General features: G+C 36.4%; 1 pseudogene; it reads right to left on the bottom strand.

The window, feature by feature from the left end:
- Window positions 1–13: 13 nt before the first annotated feature.
- On the bottom strand, window positions 14–24,131 carry LOC121464840 (annotated as a pseudogene).
- Window positions 24,132–24,687: the final 556 nt, after the last annotated feature.

The raw sequence follows: 24,687 nt of genomic DNA, 5'->3' as shown, positions 1-24,687 counted from the left end.
GTCTACGTGCTCTTCAGCGACGTCTCTTCAGCGAGGCCAGCTCTATCAGGTTCACATACTCCACCACCTCAGCCTGCTGTGGGTCCAGCAGCTTATAGGCTGCTCTTATGGTTCCTTCAGTGGCCAGGAAATCATGTACAACAAGCATATTCTGCCCAGGTTCTAAGACATGGTTCTGGATGGTCAGCTCAGCCTTTCCATACTCCAGAGTACAGGAGGCTGACACGGTGGGGCCTGGCGCTCCTTCCTGCCCTTTAGGATGAGTACACAGCCCAAAGACAGCTCTTGAGGTAGGAAGGGGCCAAAAAGGAAGCCCCTGGAATCTAGTTCTACAATGATCTTGCCTTATGCCGGGGACTTCAGGTGACTGGCCAGAAGGCAGATGGAAGCTCCAAAGGAGTCCAGATCTTTCAAAGGGACGAGATATCCCTGAACAGCATGCCCGGGAAGGGGAAGTTGCAAAAACTGGATGCCCAGCGCCACCAGCGGTAATGCAACTCAAATTCTGTCGTAGCACCGTGAGAGAAAACCGTGGGATTACATTTAGAAAAAAAGAATGAAAGAAAGAAAGAAACAAAGAAAAAGAAAGAAAGAAAGAAAGAAAGAAAAGAAAAGAAAGAAAGGAAGATTCTCAAATATATAAAGAGGAGTAAACAAGTGAAAAAAAACACCCTGAAAAGCCTAATATCTTGACCATCAAGTGATATTAACCAAAGATGCCATTATACAAGGTTTTATATGCAAGAAAGTATACGGAAGGCAGCAAAGAAAGGCAAACTGAGAAAAGATTACAGATCACAAAAAGCCCAGACTTACATAGAATCTTAGCTTATATTTGAGCATCCTTGCTGCTCAGTGGGGAAAAAAAGTGGATATTTAATCAATGATGCCAACATGCTAGGGAAAGGAAAACAAAACTGGGACCCTAATGTCATATGCAAAGTTAACATCTGATGAATTACAAATTTAAATATGAATGCCAAAAAATAAACTAATGGAAGACAAATATTTTATGAACTAAATACGGGAAATACCTAATGGCACAGAAGGCTCAAAAACAGAAATGAGTTATACCATAAATAAGCTTACTATTTCCTTTTAATTTATGTGACCTTCAAGGGTTTCAGATCTGAGCCTTTACAATATGACATAGCTACACCACTCCTTGGCATAAGCCTAACAAATTACCCACCCTATTTTATAGATACTTGATCAGGCAATGAAGCCAGGGAATGGAAACAATCTAACTATCCTTCATCAGATGAATAAATAATAAAAATATGGTAGTACGTACAATAGAAAACTAAGCTGTAAAGGAAAATGAAATTTGCAGGTAATGAATCTACCTAGAAAAGAGTGGATTGAGTGAGATAACCCAGACCCAGAAAAGATAAACCTCATATGTTCTCTCTCCGTGGCTCCTAGCTCTAAGTCTTCATATGTAATCATATAACACGGAGTAACTACAGAAACCATTGAAGTATAAAGGAACCATAGCAGGTGGTAGTGACTTAAGATGCAAATAGCAGGATACAGGTGACATGAAGAAGGAAATATAAATATGAGAAGGGTAAAGGAAGGTCAAGACAAAAGCAGAAGGAGGGATAAGGTACAAGTAATACTAAGGTTGTTTGATTAAGCCTCAAAGAAACATGCTATGCTGTCTTCCTTTACAAGACCTGTGTGTATGTGTGTGTGTGTGTGTGTATTATATATGACTAGATATAGATATATTATAGATATATCTACAATGTATATTTTCAGTAAATATAAAATAGCAAACAGGTTTCTAAGAGATAATAAATAATAAATGAAATAAATACAATAAAAAGATATTAATAAAGATCATAATAAATAGTAACATGTAATAAATATTAATAAATAAAATATATAATATAATGAGATCAAACAAAAACTAACACATAGGAATAGGTCAAAACAGGCAGAAAGAAAGAAAAGAGCCAAGATAAAGTACAAAAACAAGTATAGACACAGACCTACTTTCTCACACACTCAGGAATTCCATAGCAACAATAAACTGGAAGCCATGATATAACACAAAGAACCTGTAGAGTAAACACAGAGAGAAATGTCCTCCATTCCCTCTGGTTTTTGTACTCTTTGTGCCTCTTCTTTCTTAGGGTTCCCTGACCCCCGAGGGGAGGGATCTGGTGGAGCTATCCCGTTTAGTGCTGAGTGTTCCAATGCCTCTCACTCTTTAAATATTGTCTGGCTCTGGGTCACTGTATTTCTTCATAGCATATGCAGACCATCTCAGTAAACCACAAGTAGACACAATGCAGAGATCAAGAAACGGCGGAGAACTGAGCTCCAAAGGATGCATCTGCACCATAAGTACTGAATCTATGCCTCAGAAAATATTGCAAAAGACAAGACAAAAATTTTAAAAGCCAGAAAACCAAGAAGTTGACTGTGAAATAGGGTCTTCTATTAATGACTGCATAAATGATACTGGAATAATGGAAATATCCATAGACATGCTAATGGGAAGTGAGAACTAAATAGGCAACCAGTACTGCTGGGGGCAGGGAGAATTAGCCTCTTCTAGGCATAAATCCCTTATTATCTAACACAGAGTGCTCAGCTTTGAAACAATATATATATATATATATATATATATATGTATATATATATATACAAACAATAGACAGTTTTATTTTTAGATTTTATTTTATGCAAAAATACATATATGTGCATGTAACAATTTTAATCAATGTAATAGAATCTATCAATTTGAGAGTAGAAGAGCATCATTAAGATTGAGAAGAAGGCACCTTGAACAGGCTAGAATGAGGAAAAGGAGGAGAGAAAATGTTATAATTCCATTTCATTAAAATTGATGGAAAAATATCTCTATGGTGGAAGTAATTAAAACATTTCACATATACTCTTGGTGTGATGATCAGTGAAGTTCATGAAGAAGATGGCCTAAAATTATGGCTTTAGTGATAGAAGAAATACTCATTTTATGTAGACAATATTTTCCATGTGATTAGTTGTTGGTCATGTCATCAGAATCCCCCTGAATTACTCTCAGAGCAAAGAACATTAGTATCACAGTTTTTACCAAAAGAAGTAAAATTGTTAAATTTTGTTTTAGAAAGTTACCGTGTGGTATGCTTAACTTGGTAAAATCTGAAATAAAGAAATCCCAAGGAGTGTAATACATATTGAATAAAGTTTAAAAATTTAAATGCAATATATGTAAAAAACAAGACAGGAATAAATGTGCTGTATTTTCCAAATCCACATTCAGTGTTTTTATGACCTGTGGTCACTATTGAAATTCTAAAAAGAAATACATCCCAAATGGATTGGACTACTGTTTTTAAATAAAGAAACAGTTTTAGGATAACCAAAAAGTAAACTAAATAAAACAAAAAAAGACAGCATAAAAATACAAAATACTTCTTTGTTCAGTCCTGGAAATTCCTGTGGTTTTAGATTATTTTCTGCCTGCAAAATCTCTGTCTGGGTATGCACAGTAAATTCTCATTACTCACAATAGCCATGCTCTGTCCAATCAGTCTAAACACAGAATTAATTCATTGTTCTTCCCAGGGGAGATCCAGAGTTATATCTTTTGACCCTCTTGTCATTACACTTCTGTCAATCAGTCAATCAATCAATCAGACAAGTAATCAAGTTGTTTATTTGTACTTGTGTTTAAAGATATCACATTTAATTAATTTAATTGACTTTTGGCACTGCACTTATGATCAATAGCCTTAAAATTCATGTCTGAATGACCTTCATTTTACATCTGTTTTTCCATAAATTATGTTATAATTTTCGTGTGTTTAGGAACACACAGCTGTACTTGTATCAACATTTGGAACTTCTTCCATATGGTAAATTTAGTACCCCTCAAAGAAAAGTTAAAAAAGATCCGAGTTATACTTGGTGCCATTATTAGAGCCAAGATTCTGTGGCTAAAGATACAATAAGCACAAAGGAAGATCCCATTACTGTTATGTTGCTAAAGGCTATAGCTATAAAGTGACCCTGACAACTATATCTATAGAAGAGTGCCCCTCTCAGCTGTCTTCAGAGAGTGTATTCTTACAGTAGATGACAGCACAGTGGACTGCTGCTGGTCAGTGTGCAAAGAGCGAGAGGCTGAAAAGTACTCAGTGCTAAATAGAACATACGTATCACACTCCTCAGAAAAAGAAAGAGTACTCAAGCAGGAGCTGGTGGATGACTACAAGGAAATTGGGTTTTCCCGAAAAAACAGGGCAGTTGTATGTAGCACTCCAGCAATTTTGTCAACATGTACCCTATTTGCACATCTTCATGTCAGAAAATAATCATGGCATGGAGGGGGGATGTGGGCAACAAGTCCCACCCTCTTTCTAAGGAGCTATTTGAAATTGATTCCTGCTGCAAGAGAAAGCAGCAGTTCCCTTAAGGATACGATTTCCTTGCTGGTCTATCATGTGCCAAGGTAGGTCTCCCACCCAAGAGTATTTGTACAGTATGAATTTAACTCAAAGAGTTTAAAAAAAAAAGGAGGGCACAAATTTGGACAGGTAAGAAGGTGGGACTGTTTTGGGGAGGACATCGCAAGTTGACCCTGTTCAAAATATGCTTTATGAAATTCTCAAAGATTTAATGAAAAGGTTATTTTAAATTTTGATGCAATCATATTTCATGTTCTGAAAGACGAATATATTTTTCTAGATAGGATTTTTATGAAAATCTTTGCATGTAACAACAATCATGAAAATGGCAGTGAATAGGCTATGCAATAATGTCACTTATCAATGAAACGATAGTAAAAATTATCAGGGAAAATGTATATTGTCTGATAAGTACTTGAACATTCTGTACAGAGGCAAAAACGCCCATGAAAAGAGAACAAGTGCTGGTCTTGAAGGTCACAATGAATTTTGGGAAGCAGATGGATTCACAAGTTTGAATCTGTGAATAATTCACTAGATCAATTATATATGACTCTCAGTTCTAAAATGAAATGTCCTCATGATTCCGACCCCTAGTTATATCCTATGTATAGTTTTGCAGATCTCGGAATCATCGGCTAGAAAGTGTGTACTTGGCCAACTTCATATGGAAACCTGCCTTCCATGTGCTAGTTGCAGAGCACACCCAGTGGTTGCAGTGACATATATCCAATTGACATGTTCATTCTCTGTTTGCATGCCCAGCTATAGCACCCTTTGCTCTGTGAACAAGTACCCATTGAATGAAGCTATGTCTTCAAAGTTTGATTGACTTATTAGAACTCAGTTATTTGAAGAGGCTGGAACACTAGAAACCCAGAGGTTTGATACAATTTGTCTTGGGCTATCTTTAGCCTATCAAATAGCTCTTTCCCCCCATTGAACCTAACATCCTGCAATTAACTGATAAACGGAATCTAAAAAAGTGACAAACAAACCAAAACTTTTTGGGATGTATTAACTTAGCAAAACATTAGTTTTCATCAATCAAAAGACTAAAAGTGTTAGTAGATGTCATCCAGGGCCGCTAGCAGAGTTCTCCCCATTTTGACACAACACACAACCACAAATGTATTTGCAAACTCAGGCCTTCCGTCTTTCTTGTTCTGTTACTACAAAATGTTCCTGAAATCCTTACCTCACTGGAACATGGTATTTAGGTAGACTTAAATCTAGGTACCTAGGCCATGACCACTCCAACTTGGCTCAACGATAAATTATATTTTATCCCTGTTGAGGTGAGAATTGTGTTTTTGCATCAGCATTGTCTGTAACTCTTTATCTGAAGCATTATTCAGAGGACTTTAGCACTCTCTGCCTATGGGGAAAGAGAATTCCAGAAAACTTTTCTAAGTGTGCCTGTTCCCCGAACAGCAGTGTTCCTCAGGCTGACGATAATTTGTATGTGGGCTTATTTTCACCAAGTCTGCATCAATCTAACTAGTATTCAATTGGTGTTGGTCCATGGATGAAAACAGAATGGGAACACTTCCTCTAGACTATTGTAATAGCAAAGAGATCATTGCTCTTATTTTGACTTAAGGTGCTATAACAAGACCTACAATTCAACTCTGCCCTCAAATAAGCTCCTGCATAACTTAACATATCTCTAGAGTTATTTCATAGACTGTATTCAAAATTTATAAATGAAAAAGAAGGACTAGCATAATTTATAATCTAGAAAAGAAAAGTGTTTTCTTGGGGGCTTCACCCCAGCTCCTGGCATAAGCTCCCTCCCCTGGAAGTTGCCTTAGTCAAATCTCCACCTCTGAGAAAGCCCGTCAAATGGTGGTCCCTCCCTAGGGAGGGTCAAGAAAGTCCAGCAAATTGTAAGCCCTCCCCAGAGAAGGTAGGGACCACTCCCACAGGCTATTTAAACTCTCTCCAGAGAATGAACATGTGGTCTCCAGGTTTCATGTGGACTCCCCTTCTCTCTGGTCCCCTCTCCATGTCTCCCCAGGGCCACCCAGGAGTGCTCCATTAAATATGGCCATCTTTAATTCGGTCTGATTTTTGTCTAATTGGGATTATTTATGTTGGCAGAGAGGTTTGTCTTTAAGAAAATACCTAACACAAAGCTTGTTGATTAGCTTGCTGTAAATGAAAATCTAGTTTCAGGTTCCAAATTCAATCTCTTTAAATGACGACAACAGTTGTCAAATTAGACAAATTTGTAAATTGTTAATCACAAGGTTTCTATTTCTTAAACTCCTTTAGTCCTATAGGTTCCTTCTCCATGGTATATTGTGAAATATAATTGTCATAAAACCATTCATTACATAAGGTCATGATTTATTTCTGGCCTAATTTTATTTCTGTTGTTCCTATTTGAAAACAAACAAACCAACCTTGGCAAAAAAAAAAAAAACAAAGCAACTTAGAGTAGAAATGGATTCATTTCATCTTAAAATTCCATGTTGTTGGAAAGTTATGGTGGCTAATTATTTGTCAATTTGATACACCTGAGAAGAAAAACTTCTATTGAACTTGCCTTCATCAGCCTGACCTGTGGGTATATTTGTGTGCCATTCTGTTGATGGTTGTTTATACAGAAGGACCCAGGTCACTGTGGGCAGTGCCATCCTTTGTCAGATGGGTCTGAGTGGTATAAAAAAGGCAGATGAGGATGAACCTGTAAACAAGTCTTACCACTGGATATTATTCTCAGGTGTAGTAGGCAGAGATGTTTAACCACGGGTCAACATATTACTGTGGAGTGTCCATAATGAAGTGACCAAGTCATAAAGAATGAATAGTAACTTTCTTTCATCAAGGAGATGTGGTACATGTGAGAGAGGCATTAGCAAGTTGTGACACTGTCAGAAGTGTCTAATGGTCCACATTCATGCCACATGCTTCATCACTTACATAGCCATGGACCTCCAAGGAGGATTTCCAGACTTAGGAAAATTATATGTAGCTGACAGTGGGACTGCTACCACTTTCCCACTCGGACGTTCAGGAGGACTTTGTAATAGAAGATTTTCCTCAGTGGATATAGTTTTTAACCCTTTTTATTTACTAGAAACTGTAAACTTAAAGAAAATTGAAACAGATCACAAACTAACATTCCTCTATTTCCCAATTCTCATTTTTCTCATAGTTTGCCCAGATACCAGCATTTGCTCTGACTGTAGTACATTTCTTACAATAGGCAAACTAGTACTATCATGTTGCTAATTAAAGTCCACACTTAAGCTGGAGCTGACTCTGTTACACATTTCTATGGGTTTTGACACATGCATAAAATCATAAACCCTTCACCACAATGTTTTATAGAATAGTTTACTGCCTTTAAGTGCTCCCATATTCCACCTATTTTAGTCTCCTTCCCATTTCGAATTCCTGGCTCTCGCACATACTTTAGTATCTAATTTTACATAAAAAAGTACATAGTTTCCTAGATATCATTTAGTTGGAATAATAAACTATATATTTAGCCATATCAGGCTGACCTTTTTTGCTAAGCACTATGTGTAAGGACCTGAGCAGGAGAGAACAGAGCTGCCAGATGCTGGGGTGCTCCATTAAGACAATAACCAAAATTACAGCAATTGTCAAGCCTTTAATTTCGACTGTAAGGTACAAGCAAGAGTTTAAACAGGAAAAAAAGCACCAGTTCTCTCAATGTTCTATTTTTCCCCATGGAGGAAGGTCAGCTACATCAGGGCAGATGGGAGAGTGATCTCACTGGCAAGACAGCCTGCACAAAAGGCTCCTGCTGTTTTATGGACCTAGTGGGAAGGGGGAAAGGAGAAAAAGGGTGACTGGAAACGTACTGACAATGGAGCCAGGATGGAGCATTTTCTTCAAGACATCTGAGGGCATTTGATGTATCTAAGAGCAGGGCAGCTGGCCAGGGTTACTGTTCTATTCAGATGGTGCATCGAATCTAGAAGCTTTCCCACTAGGGGCCTCTCACATGAAGACTTCGGCATTGCTTAAGGGGTCATGGCTGAAAGATAGCACACAGCATTCTTGCCTGGAACATAAAGCCTAAGTGTGCATTTAGTGTTTGTAGCTTTCCTCATGTGACAATTCATTTCTTTTTTGTTACTAGTTTTCCATTGCAGGATCATATTGTTTCTATTCCCTTCAAGAGTAACCCAGCTTCTGCTTTTTGGAAACTAAGTTTTTGTGTAAATGGAGACTATGTTTCATTTCCTGGATGTCCAGACCTGAAACACACAGAAACTATACTAACTTCAACACTGTGTGGCCAATGGTTTAGGTGCATTTCTGACTAGCTCTTACATCTTAAATTAACCCATTTCTATTAATCTATCACAATGAGGCTGTGGCCTACTGGCAAAGTTCTAGTGCCTTTTTTCTTCAGCAGCTACAAGGCATCTGCCTGACTCCACCTTTTTTCTCCATGCATTCCGCTTAGTTTTCCTACCTTGTTCTATTTTGCCCTGAAATAGGCCAAAACAATTTCTTTAGTAACTAATGGTAATAAAACATATTCACAGCATAGAGAGGGGAATCCCACTTCATTTGTGTGTGGACATATGTTTCCAACACATTTATACAAATACTGAGGACTAAAATCACTGGGTCCTATGATAAGACTGTTTAGATTATAAAAAGTGGCCACACAGTGAGTCTTCCAGGGTGGTCACACTCTTCTGACATTTCATTAGTACTGAATGAGGTTTCTCAAAGGATCAAAACCTGGCAATCACATAAAAGTATTAGTGTCTTAGATTTTAGATATTTTAAAGGTAGTCATTACTTTACTAGCAATTCCGGAAGAAGATGACATCGAGCACCTTTTCACCTAGTCATTAGCCATGCAGATATTTTCTTTGGCAAAGTATGCATAAAAATGTATCCTTTTTCTACATGATGTGTTTTTCCAGGATTTTCTGTTTTTCTGTGCCTTGAATGTTTAAAGAATTTTTCATGGAGCTGAAGGTTTTAAAACTGATACTGCAATACAACCTGTCAAACTGTTTCATTGATTGTGCACCAAATCAAATGTCATTTTAATTGTCTTTGAATGTTTTTTACAGAAGTTTTCTAATTTTACACTTTGTAATTTTACATTTATAGTAGGAAAACTGATTTTAGTTAACTTTTGCATGTGTCTGAGTTGATGTATGTTGTTTGCTTGTGGATTTCTATTTCCTCAGTATTAAATATTTTTTAAGTCTGTCTTCTGCTTTCTTGTTCCTTAGTCAAAAGTTATTTAAGCAGCTTGTATTTCTATATTTAGAATGTATGTGTGCACACACACACACAAACATACACAGAGATAGGTGTATGGATAGCTAGATAGATCAATAGATAGGTAGATGATAGATAGATAGAGAGATAGATAAATAGAAAAATAGATAGAGAGAGATGTAATAGCAATTTAAAAAGAGGCCATGAATTTAGAGAGTGCAAGAAGTATGCATGGGAAGGGTTGGAGAGAGGAAAGAGAGGGAGGGAACTGACATAGTTATATTTTAATTTAAAATGAATATATTTTTAGAAATTAGTCAAGTATTAAATATTTGCTATATTTAGTGTATTTTATTGCTAGGCTTTTAATTGTCCACCTATATATTCACATACACAAACATGCACAAAGACATACAGACACACACAGACACACACACATGTAACATAAAGGGCCCTGCTTGTTGGGGTTTCTGTCCTGCCCAGTACTCCACAGCTGAAAAATCCCAAAGAAAATCACATGGAGACCTCCGTAAGTTATAAAACTGATTAGCCCATTAGCTCAGGCTACTTATTAGCCCTTGTAGCTTATATTAACCCATTATTCTTATCTATGTTAGCCACATGGTTCAGCGGGGCAGCTTAAATCTTGCTTCTTCAGTAATCTGGGCAGAACTGAGGAGGGAGCTTCCTGCTTCCAAGAATATGCCTGTTCTCATCACCCCACCTCTACTTTATGTCTGGTTGACCCACCTATACTTCCTGCCTGGCTAATCAGCATTTATTTAAAACATGATTGACAGAATACAGACAATTCTCCCACACCTCACACACCAAAAACAAAAATACAACTTAAGTAGAAGATACAGTGAATAGAAAAACCCATCTTGAGACCTCTTAAAATCTTTTCCATCTATCCTTTTCTAAGAACTTATGATTACTAGTCATGTGGACAAACCTGAAGACTTCATAAGGCCTCAGAAATAAAGACACCCACCCATCAAGGCATGTCTACTTTCATCACCAAAAATATGGCTGATATGAGAAGTCATTTTGAACCTCTCATAATGTCATTAAAGGTTCATCCCCAGGAATTCAACCCCTCATCTGGTATCAGCTTGGTTACAATGGAAACTTTGTACTTTCTATCCTATTTCTGTTTCTTTCTATTCTAACACTTATGTGGATATGAATTCACCTTCTATGACCACAATGCTTCTATTCACACTAATTTCCCAATAGAGGATTAGAATGACTTTTGAATGTTTCAGTTATGGTACCAGGTAGGGACACACCTAGTAGTAGCCCTAGAGTTACATCCTCTTCTATGCAACACATGTTTTCAATCAAAAACTGATTTATAAGTAGTTTTTATGTAGACAGAATTCATGACATCAAAGGCTAACAAGGTGAATGGTTGTGATAACTGTTCTGTGATCTAGTAATAATGACAGTCTTCCTGTCCATGAGACTCTGAACTCTACTGCTTCAAGAGGAAGCTCATCAGAGGGTACAGAATGCCTCTGCCAGGACACATGACAGTGACTTTCATTAACTGAATGAAGATAATTCCCCTTGGCCAGTTTGGGCTCCTCATTTCAAGGAAATCTTGGGGGGAAGATTCCTGTGACATTTGGAGTAATTAATCCTGAATACCAAAGGGGAACTGACTTGCTTATACACAGTGAGCGCAAGGATGAATACACATGAATGCTGGAAGTTCCCGGAGTTTTTACTCATTATTTATGTAACCTTGTGATTAAAGTGAATCAAAACTACAGCCATTTGATAAAGGAGGAATTATCTATGATTAAGGCACTTCAGAAATTAATGTTTTGTTACTATAACATGCAAGGGACAAGACAATCCCAGGCACTAAGGCAGAGAGAGTAGCTAGTAAATGAATACAAGGTATAGAATGTGATAGTTTACACAGACAAGGACAATAATAGATATGAACGTTTACATTTCTTTGTAGTTTTTTGAGATAGGGATATCACAAAGTCTTGGCTGACCTAGAACCTGCTATGCAGCTAAGAATGATCTTGAGAAAGGCTAAAAGAAGTCATGGACTTTTCCAAGGCAAATGATGCCTACATGGCCATAATCATTCAACAGGAAAGCTTGGCTCTACTCTAGCTGGAGGCCAGTAATGCCAAAAGGGTTTAAGAACTCTTCTGCCTGTCCTAGTTTCAGAAGGACGTAAGTGTACCCTCTTCAGAGGGGATAATCCTGTATAGTAGCATCACAGGCCAAGTGAAAGAAATCTGTTGCAACCTAGACGAGAAAAAAAATGGAATTTACTCATGGGTAGAGATTTGCCACTGTCTCTTCCATTAAGAGTTAATCAAGCTGGTCCAACTAATCACTGATTAGTGGACCATTCCTCAATAAGGTAGGTTCATCTTAAGCCATCCTGAAGGAGTTATTGGCCCTTTTATGAGATAATGTTCTTTTCATTCCCAGAAGTCCTGTGACCTAGTGTATTTGCTCCAGAACCACCATGATGTTCTTTTAGTATCTTTCTGAGTGCGTTTTTGGAGAGGCTTCAACTGTACCTTTGTTTGTTTATTAAAGCCATATGTGTCTTTCCATTTCAGATGCTGGCCAGAGCATAACTATATTTTCTCTAGCATTTTGAATATTTTCATATTTTCTCTTTAGCTCTCTTTCCCATCTTGATGAAGAAGGGTCATCTGTCTATCTGTTGCTTTCATTGGTTAATTAATAAAGAAAACTGCTTAGCCTGATAGGGCAGAATTTAGATAGGTGGAGTAGATCAAACAGAATGCTGGGAAGTAGGCATTGAGGTCAGCTGCCATGGAGCCAGCACCCAGGTCAGACATGCTGAATCTTTCCTGGTAAGCCACCACCTCGTGGTGCTACACACATTATTAGAAATGGGTTAATCAAGATGTGAGAATTAGCCAATAAGTGGCTAGAGCTAATGGGCCAAGCAGTGTTTAAAAAATACAATTTGTGTGTTGTTATTTCAGGTATAAAGCTAGCAATGTGGGAACCAGGCAGGAACGCAGCCCGCCGCTCCTTCTGCACCATCTTGTCACTGCCTGTCTGCCATGTGGCTGACCTCCATGCCAGTTTAACTGAGAAGGCATGGCTTCCCCCTTTCTTTTCTCTGCCTTCCTCCTCCAGGCAGCTGCTGAGATTTACAGCTTGCTTACCTTGGAGCCTTTCTTTCTAATAAAACAGTCTCCAAACTGAGTTCTATACTCCTAAAACCTGTGTCCCTAATTTTCCAAGGTCTGAGATCACAAATTTGTGAACCATGTCTGGTGAACCTCTATGTTTTTCAATATGAATATGCTTGAGGATGTGTCAAATATTTTCTCCTTTTCCAATTGTTTGTCATCTAATGAAAATATATCAATTAAAGTTAAGTTTTTTCCTCACTACTTAATTCATTTCACATCAAAGGGGGGGCATGATTTGTGTAGAAGAAGCATGAGTGGCATCCGATAGGCAAAGGTTGTATGTCTGCTCCAATGAGAAGAGGACAACATACTTTGGATGTACCAAAGCTGAGGACATTATGTTCAGACAGAGCACAAACATTTCTGCCATCTTTATTTGTAAATTAAATTAAATATACTTTGCAAAGATGTTTATGGATGCCAAATAGGTAAGAAATGATCTATTGGGGAACACTGATTGGGTCATCTTCAAAAAGACAGAATAACACTTCCCAGAATTTCGTTCCCTTCATTGTTCTAAATTTGGAAGGGTCAACAAAAAAAAGGATGATTTGTAAGAATTTATAGCTGCAAATAGGACACATGGCTATTTTACTTTACACTCCAAAGGTCAGGACACCTTTTTTAAAAAATCTGACTTGACACCTTGTGAGCTACACTCCTAGCAGGCACAGCTCAAGTTATTTCACTTGCTAGAGCAGGAGGGAGTTCTCCGAAGTTTAAAAAAACTTTTTATTATATACATTTGAATACAGCCTTTAAATATTCTCTATTTCTTGACTAAAGATTTTGGGAGGGAACCTACAGATTTATTATCCTATCATCTTGTCATAAAGTAATATTTTTTCTAGTGTAGATAAGCTCTGTGACGTTTAAATTTTAACATCTTGAAACTTTAAGATGTTTCCTGCCTTACTTTACTAAGGCTGATGCTTCTTCTGATCAACAATCGGATCAATAAATAACAGTGAAAAAGACTTAAGAAGACTTAAGGTTTAGACATGTAAATTATAGATCAAATTCTGTTAAAGTCATGGAGGACAGACTATTTTGTTGCTATTTTCTTGAATCTGGAGGAAGGAAGGGGAATGTAAAATTAATGTTAAGTAACAAAATGCCACAGTGTCAATTGCTTTAAAAAGTACAAAGGTGACTCATGTAATGTAGACTAATAAGTCACAAAAGGTTTAATTTAAGAGCAGAGGAATCAATGGCATTGCTCACAGCACATTTCCAGAGCAGAGATTTGTGAAGTCAACTGGGAAAGTCGGAAAGTCACGCTGGCGTTCTATGGCTAAGTCACACTCCGCTGGTCAGTAAAACATCTCCATCAGAGCTGTCTTTTCTTTGGGACAGAAAACTGCATCTCTATCTTCCCTTAAAAATATGAATTAGAAGGTAATGTCTCATAATTTAGGCTATTGTAAGATAGACATGTCCAAGAAAAAAGAAAATTAAAGTAGTTCTCATGAAGGCCTGTTCTAAAGCACTGTATCATCGTGAGAATCACCCAACCGTTCTTTAATTCCAACTTTGCATTTTTAATTAGGTAATATTATTATTTTTATTATTGTTCCATAATTTCATAAAGCAGTTGAATTCTACTTCTCTTTCTTCTTCCCTAACTCTTGACAGTTTTGCTTTTAAGTTGTCTAACCCAGCTTAGACAAAAAGAAGCTCCGAATTCTTGATGAGATTATTCTTCATATGAATATTATTCATAAACCTTGGCTTTGTATAAATCCATGCTCTAATCTCAAGATATTTGCAAATAAGTCTTTCCATAGTGCTCATTCTTAGGGTTTCTTTAGTTTGAGTATTCTACAGCAGCCAAGGCTCTGTTTCCTGTAACCTTACTCTCTAAGGCAGACTTGATGGCTGTGTTGTGCTCCTCAGCTCTATTTCCATTTTCCTCCCATTAAGCTATTTTATCTAACATTGTTCTGTTACTAACTCTGAAAATTATGTTTTAACTTACATTGTTCTGTATAATAGCCTTTTAAATATAAAATGCATAAAAATTATATTTTCAGATTTCATATTTACTTGTCATGACAGAAAAGTATGCAGTGTTATATATTTTTACTTCCTTCTACTAGATGAATAGTTGATTCCTTTATGGAGCACTTAAGAGGTAAAGTTGAGTTACTAATCTCAGGGGAGCTCTCAGAGTTCATCAGTTCCTTTATGTTCTCACACGTTTAATTCCAAATTATCCTCCCAGACACCTTAACAGGAGAACTGGTCTGACAGATGAGCCTCCTTAAAAGAAAGTAATGCAGAGGCTCACAGTATGATTGATCTGGTAAACTAGACATACCTAGACACTAGACCAAATGCAGATTCCTCTGAGTCTACATTTTATTCCTTTTACCATATGTCATATAGCAAAAGGCTTGGCAAGCAGCAAACCGCTATTCAAACGTGCAGTGAGCATGACTGATTGATTATTTTTCTTCTTTTTAACTTGTTCTGCATATACCACAGTGCGCATACTAACAGGGACAAGGCAGAAAAGGACTATGAGTGGACATTGCTAAAGCTTCTCTCCTTATTCATCAACAAGCTAATTGTACAATTCCAGTGACTGAAAAAGAATACTTGCCTAAATGCTGCTGGTGCCTTTGTCTAAAAGAAGTGTAGGTATCAGAAGGTGACTCAGCATACCACCCTCCAGAGAAACCTACTATGAAAGAGGCCATTTGCCATATCCTTTTCACTTATTTGTAAGATTTATAGTATATTATGTGATTTGTTTATTCTAAGGAGAAATGTAAACAGTGTCTGAGTATTAATAAATGAAGTAAATAAAAAGTGAACTCCTTCAGAATTGCAATTAGCAGAGTAACCATGGTCATTTTCAGCTGCAGCAGCAATGCTGTGCCTATTAAAATCAATATCTAAATTACCCAGCAAATCTCATCTTAAGTCCCATCCTTAGCTTGGCATTTACTACTGGGCTTGCCATAGGCCAACAGGCTTTCTGTCCTATGGAGAACAAGACTAGAGCTCAGCTGGAAAGAATCAAAGACACAAAACCTTGCCTTTTCAAAATAAGTGAGAATCAAAAACACAAGAACACTTCAAAGAGATACTGTGGATCAACACAACAGACCATTTTTAGTTGCGTTTTTAATCTTCTTTCCCTCAGGGCTGTACTTAAATTGTATTTGATAATTGGCAGAGAATTTGCACTTATAAAGCTACTTAGCATTTAGTTTAGAAAAATAAAATTCTTGTTTTCCCACACATGAAAAGTAATTATCTGATTTCTCAAGTTTCAAATTGTGTAGCTAACACCATTCAATTATAAATGTTTTTTCCATAACTATACTTTGGGTATACTCCTGTTTTATCATCTCATCTTATCACAGATTCTATATTTTTTTAGCTTGTTATTATAACAGTGACAACTTTGATCCTAGAGGTCAAACTTAGGTCAGTAACCTTCGGAGCAAATGCAGAATTATAGAAGGTCATATAATCTGTTTGCAAGGGCCATAAAGCCGATCTTTGGAGTACAATTCAAGAACCTTCACTTCACCTTTTGTCTTTTCATGACCGTTTATAAATTAACCTCCAAACTTTGATGAACGTACCATGCCAAACAATCTTAAGGAAGTCTTCTGTCAAGGATAGTACTTAAAGAAATTATATGATTTAAAAAATGCTAATTTACAGTATAGAAAGTGCAACAATAGAACGGCAGTGAGAATAACACCCAAGGTTTCTGATGAATACAATGCACGTTATTTACAGTTTTACATTTTCTAAATTTCATCCTCACTTAATGTCACCAACTTTGTCAGCTGCATTATTATGAATATTCCATTTCAACAATCACAGAACTAAAATATGTCGCAGAACAGTAACTCGGCAAGTGATTAGTGAGATTAGAATTTCAAGTAAATTCTCCTGATTATTTAGGTTGGTTTATAGTTTAAGGAACAACGCGAATATTAGTCAAGGTGTGATCAAAGCTCAGTATTAAATGTATCCAACAAACTTGTCTATGAATCTGTGCCTAATGCTAATTCTATGTTGAGCATTCTTCAGTGAAATGCAAATATTGTAAGAGATAACATGAAACTCATTTCCTTCCTTATGGAGAGTTCATTATAACAAAGACAACAATTAGTAAGGAAATCTCTATGCAGATATGTATGTCCTATAATTACTACGAGCTCAGTGGAAATGGGGTAGATGTGTGCCTCAGGAGAGTGAAGAGGGAAGGTCTCAATTTATAAAGGTGAAAGTCAGTGGTGGGCTGCCATGTGTATGCTGGGAATCGAACCAGGTTTCTTTGGAAGAACAACCAGTGCTCTTTATAGCTGAGCCACCTGTTGGCATCATACTCGTTCATACAAAGGTTTTTGTGGTAGAGGGAACAGGTGCTGACACCCACAGTAAAGACAGCAAAGGGCCAAGGCAGTCAGTAGATGAGACAGTTATAGATGATATGGAGCAAGGTGGAGACAGGAAATGCTTAAGACACTTAGCTTCCATTTGTGGTGCCTTTAGATTGTTGTTTTGATAACCTGATATTTAATGCTCAGCATTTGTGATGAATCAAATGTAAGATAAATTGTAGGTTCATTGAGTCCCACCTTTCTAAGTAAATGGAAGGCCAGGGTTTATTATTAGTTGTGTTATCTGAATGAGAGGTTGGTTAGATATTCCACAATTCTGAAAACCCTCATCACCACAGCCACACAGAGGCATCGCATAAGATAAAATTAGTGTTTTCGTCAACATTGGCTTGGAATGCCTTCAATCAATTTACATTTCTAGATTTTCATGCTTTGCCGTTAATTATTTTAGTTACTGAGCTTACAGAGAGCAATCAAAGAAAATAAAGTCTCTAGAAGAAACTATTTAAAACTAAGAGTAGGTAGGAAATGATCATGAAGTTATTCAGAGGAAACAATCAAATTCCCTAACAGAGAACCTTTCTAAGTGCCCAGATCCCCTCTAATCCCATAGCTGCTACACACTTTGATTCTTTGCTTTCCGATTTACAAATGACAGAGCCAAATACAATGCTCAGCTCACTCAAAATATCAGGGGTAAAATATGGTAGTTTAGTCATAAACTAAATTAAATAGTTGCAAGATATATAAAAATGAATTGGCAGATAAAATAACTCAAAAATTAAAATACTGATGCTCACCTGGAAAAGGAAAAATATATTAGCCCATAATTTTTAGAAGACCCCAAAAGGCATAACGTTAACATAGTCAAAGTCACCACTGAGTTGGTGTCTCTCAGAATAAGATTATCTAAGATGATCTGGTTCAGAGAATTTCAAAGAAAAAAATTATTTGATGGCTTTCTTTTCTTCATTCTTCATTCCTTTTTAAAAATTTTAGTTATTTTGGGAGATTATAATATAATTACATTTCTCCTTCCCCTTTCTCCCTTCAATTCCTCCTCTATATCCATCCTTGCTCTCTTTCAAATCCGTGGTCTTTTTCTAGTGCATTGTTGTTAACTGAACAAGGATGACACCAATAGATACACTGATGTGGATAGAAAAAGCTCTTAAGACCTCAGTCCTACACAAAGAACTACAAGCAACTAAGGAATGTTGAGACCAAAAGAAATATCCTTCCCCAGGAAAGAGTACACCCATTAAATAACCAATACCTTCATTCCTTTTTAATGCAACTTAGATGAACTCAGGTCATCTGCAAAATCATTTAAAATTCACCTTCCACCTGTCTTAAATACTTGAGGAATTAGTTCATTGCCCTGGAGGACAGCACGCTGATTCTCTAAGAAGCAGCCTGTTTAACTCAAATAGAAATTGCATTTTTTAAATACAAAGTTATATTATCTACATACTAAAATAATCAATTTAAAACACAAAATTGTTGTTATATCTGACAGAAATGATGTATGCTTGTTACATATTGTTGGTATCAGTAGTATCTGTTAGGAAACTAAATGATGAGAAATGCTTCAGACATGGAAATCCTTTCTTATCTCCCTGACACATGCCAATTCTTCTTTGTCCATATAACCTCCTTTCCAAGGTCAAGTCTTTGTTTTGTTTTGTTTTGGGAACCATGGAATTTAACCCAGATTTTTCGCATGAGTCATCCCTTGGATGTGTTGGACTCACTTAACACCTTAGGTTGTTCCTCTTCCACTATGAGTTCTAAGCACAAAGTTATACAGATCAACAGAAAACATTCTGTGGCCTTTAAAATGAAGAAATCAAAGGGGCAGATCTTATTTTTCTTATTTCAGTTAATTTCATCTTAAAACCTTCATCTTTAAGAGTGAGTAACTCAGAAGCATGCTATGATGAGAAATCCATGTACCAATAATAATCCAGGGACACAGTTTCAAAAGAAATGTGAGTGATGAGGAGAAGATGCAACCCAGAGGATAAGAACAAGCAAGCAAGGCTGCATCCGTATGCTAAGCATCAACTTCTGCTTGCTTCAACTGATGAGCTACAATGACTTCGTGAATTTTGCATGCAAATGGATGGAAATAGAAAACGCTATCCTGAGTGAGGTAACCCAGACCCAAAAAGATGAACATGGGATGTACTCACTCATAATTGGTTTCTAGCCATAAATGAGGGTCATGGAGTCTACAACTGGTGATCCTAAAGAAGGAAAGTAAGAAGGTGAACCAAAGGAAAAACATATAGTTATCCTCTTTTCTATGGGAAGTAGACAAAATTGCCGGGGAGAAAATTGGGATCTTGGGGGTGGGGTGGGATGGGGGTAAGGGGAGATGGGGAGAGAAAAGGGAGAAGGGGAGGATGGGGGAAATTGGGGAAAAAGGATGATTGGGATAAAGGAAGGTTGGATAGGGGAGCACGGAAGCACAATTCTTAGTTAAGGGAGCCACCTTAGGGTTGGCAAGAGACTTGAACCTAGAGTGGCTCCCAGGTGCCCAAGCCGAGGTCCCCAGTTAGTTCCTTGGGCAGGTGATGAGCTACAGAAAGCATTATTCAGAGCATGGTTTGAATTTTCTCCTTTCATGTCAATCACTTATCATACAAGTCATAGTAGAAAGATATGTGTTTCTGAGAACCGCAGCTCCCCAGGGAAAGATAGTGCAGAAGAAGCACATGAGAGCCAGCAGTGCAAAACAAAGGTTCAAAATAGTCTCCCCTAAACCACAGCTCTATTGTCATTTTCTCTTAGTTTACAGCTTTGCAATCTTATTTCTCATAACATAGCATACTTTGTTTCTGAGATATTCTGTTATTAAAATTGATATTGCCATTGTTGGAGTAGTCTCTTTTGTTTCTCCTATAGATTGTTATATTGGTCTCCAACTTTGAAGGTAGGTGTTCCTCTCCTTTCTCTCTCTCTCTCTCTCTCTCTCTCTCTCTAGCTGTCTACCTTGTTTAACCATACTTGGGGATTATTATTAAGTTGCACTGCCACCTTTCTTCATAGGACATATTTTGACTTTGGCTTCACTTACTCAAGCGTTTTCCTTCCCATTAGAGCACATGGTGTGAAGTCAAATGTCATGTGAGTTGATGGCATGTCTTCCACAGTCTATACCCACCAGATCTTTCCATTATATTATTCCATTATCTTGAGGGAAGAGCTCAGATTCAGCCATTTGACAGATTCCTCATTCTTCAAAAAGATATACATGTATTTCTGTGACCATTCATGTAATTGCTCTCTTATCTTGTCTTGGCACACTTCTACCTGTACATTGCTTTTTGCCTGTCCTTTGTGTTCAAAATAAGCAGTATGTGCTCTGTGAAGGTTTGGATAATGTCCTCACCATTTATGCTACAATGGCCCATTGCATATTTTCCCTCATGGATGTTCTTCTTTATTTTATAGAAGTGATACATGTGTATGCAAATCTGTACCACAGACTCTAAATTTTTCCATAAAGATTATGACATTTTCTTCACTCTTACCAAGTATTATTTGTCATAAAATGTGCTGAAATAAATAATTAATCAGACAAATGAAATTTTATTCCAGTATCTTATGCAGAAAGATAATGTGTTCAGTTTAAACACAAGATAATAAGAAAAAATAAATGTAAGAATATATTAGCTGAAGCAAAAGGAATCCATTCAAGGAACATAGTAGAGAAGTATTACTTCTCTTGAGTGGCATTTCAGGGTGTATCGTTTATGGACATTCTATCTATATCTCCTCCAAAAATTGGGTTTATAACATAGATCTCCATGTGAGGGCTGACAAGGCCCATGTTCTCATACAGCATAGTCTACTTGCTTTCAGTTAGCGAAGCATTTAAAAAATATTTATTCACTTCAATGTTCTCATTGAACATATCTCCTCATAGGCCATTTCATTCAAGTAACAATCTTGAGTAACTTCTTATCTCTGGAAAAATATGAACTAAACAAGCTGACATGAAAAAAAATAAAAGAAGTAACTAGACAACATTTATGGCTCTTGAGTTGGAATTTCTTTTAACTTTGATGCATATACTTTAAAACTGTGGCATTAAATATAACTTTTTTATTGAGAGATTATGATAGATGATAAATAGATAAAAGATGATAGGTAGATCAATAGATGATAAATATTACAGAGTAAATAGAATTATTTAGATAGATATATCTTGTAGAAGGTAAATAGGTGTTAGATAGATGATAAATGGTGATAGATAGATGATAGATAGATAGATAGATAGATAGATAGATAGATGAGAGATGAGAGAGAGAAACAGAGAGAGAGAGTGAGAGAGAGGCTTTGATCCTTAAAATTCTGCTAGAAAAAATGGAGAGACGGGATTTTAGTATGTTATTTTGAAAACAGATATGATAGGTAACTTTAGATGTTAACCATACGGAATTCAGGGTTTCCTCGAAAATGGACAAGTCAGTTTTAGAAGTTTGTGATAATGTTTATAGAGATTATTGGCATCATTATATAGTTTATAGACTGTAAACTGACTGGGGAAAAACCTACCCTCACTCTGACTAGGTCACGAAATTGATTAAAAGCATGGGTGTCCCCCCAAATTCATGGACATGGTAGTGTTTTTTCTGTGTGTCCATGTCTCTTTCCTAGACATTCCCTTTTTCTATCCATAGAAAGACATCCAACTCCTCTGCCTTTGTATTCTGATACTTTCCCCGAGTTTACACACCTTCAGGCCCCAGGAAGTTATACCAAAGGCTCATAGTGTTCTTAATCCTTCATAGTAGAGACATTTGACCCCACTTTGCCAAGGATACTTAAATTGGCTTTTCAACTTCAATAACCTTGTGAGCTTTTAATCTTAATAAATTTCATGCCATCTATGTAGGTCTATCTATCTGTCTGTCTGTCTGTCTGTCTATCTATCTTTCATCTTTCTGCCTGTCTCTCTACACCTACTACCTCTCTGCTAAAATAAGTTTATGTCTCCAGGTCAAATTTTGTGGTATTCAAACCTAAACAAGTTCCTGAAATATGATAACTTTTTTGTCTTTTGCTATCATATGAATGGAACTGTGGGTTATTATAAATGCAATAACCAGGCATAGAAAACAAATATTACATATTCATTAATTTGTAGAAGTTAAAACATTGATCGTCTAGAAGCAGAGTAAAACAGAGGTTACCAGAAATGATGAAGGCCAAAAGAGAGGGGTATAAAGAGAATGTGGTAAGTGACAACGGGTACTGGTTGTTTAAAGGTGGATAGGCAAGCTAATTTTACTGTTTCATAGGACAGTATCAATTCGTTCTGTACTTACATGTTGAAATTACAAAAGGATATTCTGAAGGTTTGTAACACACGGAAATAAAAGATGGAGGAGAGAGAAATACTAGGTATATTTATTTTATTGTAATGCATTTTTGTGTCAGATCACCAGATGATCATACTTTACTCATTTCAAATATGTTTCATTTCAAATAGTGTTTCCATGCAATGTAAACAAAAATACAAATAAAAATGAAGTAATACCTGATAATTTGTCTTGTAATCCCATAGATTTTGGAGATTAAGGTAGGAAAAGTGTACATTCAAGCCTTCCTAGGCTCCCGAGTGAGTTTAAGCCTGCTTGAGCAGTATAGCCAAAATCTGTCTCAAAATAAAAGTAAATAGAGGGCTTAGCCTATACAATGGTAGTGTGCTCACAAAGTATGTCTGAGAACTTGTCTGCAATCTTGGGTGACACTAAATATGCAAACACCAGAAAGAATGATATATCCAACAAAATGTGTAAAATACTAATATTCATTGATTTTGGTGGTGAATCATGGATATAATTTTCTTCTATCTTTAAAGCTTTAGAAAATTTTAGGTGAGCATTTTAAGTATAATAAATTACAGGGTAAAAGGAAATGCTCATTAAAAATGGTACTTTCTCAAACATTAGAAATATACATTTAAGCTTATTTTTAATTTCAAGTATGCTTCCCACGCGTGCTATTTATATTTGAAAAATCAGTACTTCCCTAGGTAGTAATGGATGCATAAATTTTAACTAGCTAAGATAGCACACAATCACAGATGTATGTGCAAAAGCATACATGATTACTTGAATTTAACTTTAAATTTAACCAGTAACTTTTTTTTTTGGTATGTTCCCTCATCTTCATCTTCAGGGATACCAGTTTCTCATGTTTTATAATTTGTCATTTTTTGTTACTTTCTTTAAGAATATAATACCAAATCTCTTGTCTAACTCCAATTTCCTGCACTAAGTATAATATACAACTTCAACACATATCTGTAAGAGCACATTTGTTAAAATTTTCTTATGTACTTCAGTTCGGTCTCATTTTCTTCTTAGTCTTCTCTATGCTTTTTGGTATTTTGAACATCTTTATTGAATCAAGTGTGACATGAAAATTTACAAAACTATGACAACTATTGATTTATTTTTTCTAATTATAATATCAAAACATTTTATCAATATATTTATATAAAATTTAGAGTTAAGTAAACTGAGAAATATGTAAAAGAGTATTTGGTTCTTTAATATTTGAATTATAGATTACTTTTTGCAATAAATATTTTCTTATTTCAAAAAGTTACTGTGAAGTTTTATTATTTCCTTAAAGACCTTTTCTCATAATTTTGGGTTTCTAGAATGAGACCTCCAAGAGTACCAGTATAGAAGCATTTGAATCATTTTATACTTTTATTTTTATTGAGTTTGTTATATTTTATTTACTTGATGCTGGGAATCTAGTGCAGGGCTTTAGGCATGGGAGGCAAATGCTCTATTACTGACCTACCACGTTAGTTTGTCAGTAACAATGGGTTTGGAATAGCGAACATGAGCTTCCTTTACACAAGGCTCCATGATAAACACTTTTCACATGGAAGATATTAGTTTCAATCTAAGTCATTTCCACAAATTAAATTTGGCTTATTTTTTCCTCTCTGCATTTTTAAAACAGTTTCAATGCCTTTTGAGATTCTGCGCTCTGACATATTCACAGCAGTCAATGCTTTCTCCTTCTTCACCAAACACATTTTAGGCACTTTCATATACAGCTCCTCTATGCCATACAAAGAATAAACTGTAATGTCTCCTCCTGTGTAGGTTAAGATCCAGTGAGAATGATAATCTAGAAAGTGAAACTCTACTTTAAGTCCTACTGTGTGCAGTAGAATCAAAGCGATCTGATAATGCAAAGAATATGAAGACTTCTTTTTTTCCCCAGAACTTGGAGCAGATGGGGATTCACAAAGGAGAAGTCTTTGTACCATCGCCGAGATGTAAACTGGATTGTGCACATTCCATGAGGGAGAATATTCTAGTACGATGAAGGTGGATACTAATTTATGTGTAGGGGTTGCTAGTGAAAAGGTATTGGTCTGTTAGAAAAGTGAGGAGCTGGTGTGGTGTGAATAAG

The sequence above is a fragment of the Microtus oregoni genome, unplaced genomic scaffold (assembly GCF_018167655.1).
Source record: "Microtus oregoni isolate MIOR12 unplaced genomic scaffold, Mior012 000029F_ref0000214, whole genome shotgun sequence".
Classification (NCBI taxonomy): Eukaryota; Metazoa; Chordata; class Mammalia; order Rodentia; family Cricetidae; genus Microtus; species Microtus oregoni.
Note: the sequence above shows the minus strand (reverse complement) of the source record. Positions and strands in the feature narration are given on the sequence as shown.